Source organism: Podarcis filfolensis (genome assembly GCF_964270895.1).
Source record: "Podarcis filfolensis genome assembly, chromosome: 1".
Taxonomy (NCBI): Eukaryota; Metazoa; Chordata; class Lepidosauria; order Squamata; family Lacertidae; genus Podarcis; species Podarcis filfolensis.
The window spans coordinates 124329110-124330500 of NC_139604.1; the positions used below are offsets into that span (position 1 = coordinate 124329110).

At 43.5% G+C, this 1391-nt stretch overlaps 1 long non-coding RNA gene across 1 annotated transcript in view; it reads left to right on the top strand.

Moving 5' to 3' along the window:
• Positions 1–1391, top strand: part of LOC310766656 — a 174451-nt gene that overhangs the window by 575 nt on the left and 172485 nt on the right. The gene's annotated exons all lie outside the window — the stretch shown is intronic.

Here is a 1391-nt window from a genome sequence, read left to right on the forward strand (position 1 = left end):
AACATGCATACCAGGGCAGGGGTAACTGGCCAGTAAATTGTACGCCTTTGAAAACTATACAGAAACGCCAACTGGTGCAAGGCACAGTAGCTAAATCTGGAATCTCTGCCAGATCTGAGGAGCACCTTGCCCCTCCCAATCTTCATTTATTTTACAAATTTTGTTGGGCTTTTTTCTTGTATCTTGGGAACACATGGGCCCAGTGGCATATTTCTTAGGAAACCGGGGGGGGGGGGGGACTTGAGGCTGGTGCTTTGCCTTCCTCTTGGAAAGGGTATTGCCTGGTGAGCGTGAGGGCTGTGGGTAGCACGGCATAACCAGTCAGGTTGTTGGTCTTCACCTGCAAAGCATTTCCTATGATGGGCAGTGGAGGTGTGCCAGGTGGCAGCCACTTCACATTCTCTGGCATCCTGCTGCTCCTGAAGTTTCTGGAGTTCAATGGCTTTATTTTGCAGGAGCAGAATTATCTTGGCAGGAACTTCGGAGAGCTGAGGACTGAAGCCCCAGATATGCTGCTCTAATGACTGTAGGAGGATTGCGCTGCTCTGCCTTCCCATTCTTTTTTGTCTTCCTAGATCCTCTTCTTCTGCTGTCTTCTTTTGGCTGTCTACCACAAACGTTAATCACTACTAACCTGATGGCAGACATTTTGAGGTGGTACCCATGACACTCTTAGTATTCCAAATGTGCCCTTGGGTTCTAAAAGGCTGGAGCTAAGATTAATTAATGAAACCAGCAACATGGAACATACATTTTACCATTGTTAACCACTGTTAAAAGATCTCCCATCTGTTTAAGGTACAATTCAGGATACTAGTTTTTCTTTAAAACACACAGTAGGTAGTAGATTAGATCAAGGACTATCTGCTCCACATTACAGACTGTAGCACATATATTTTTATACTGACAAGGCATTTGTATACTGGGGTAAACTATTTTCAGGTGTGGTTTTACTGATATTTTATGCTGCTTAGTTGTTACTGTTACAATATTGTGATTTATATTATGTGTTGTTTTGCATGATTGTTTATTGGTTACTAGCTACCCTGAACTCAAGATGGGAGGAAGGCCAGGATCTAAGAAACTTGAGTAAAGAAATATGGACCTGCCCAGTCATGAAGATCTCCTTCAGAGATTAAGGGCCTTTGCTGTGGATTTGCCCCAGCTATAGAACCCTTTCCCCAAAGAGGTTTCAGCTGAGCTTTTGGGACCAGGCTAAGAGAGTTTCACTGACCTCTTTCTTCTGCCACACACACAAACCAAGTTGATGTAAAAACCAGAACTGCCCCTTGGACATACATTAGCTAATTTGCCACAGATTCTCATGAACAGCAGTGGAATATTGATCAAGATTTTCTGTGAATGCAAAAGAAGACTCAAGAGACAAATTC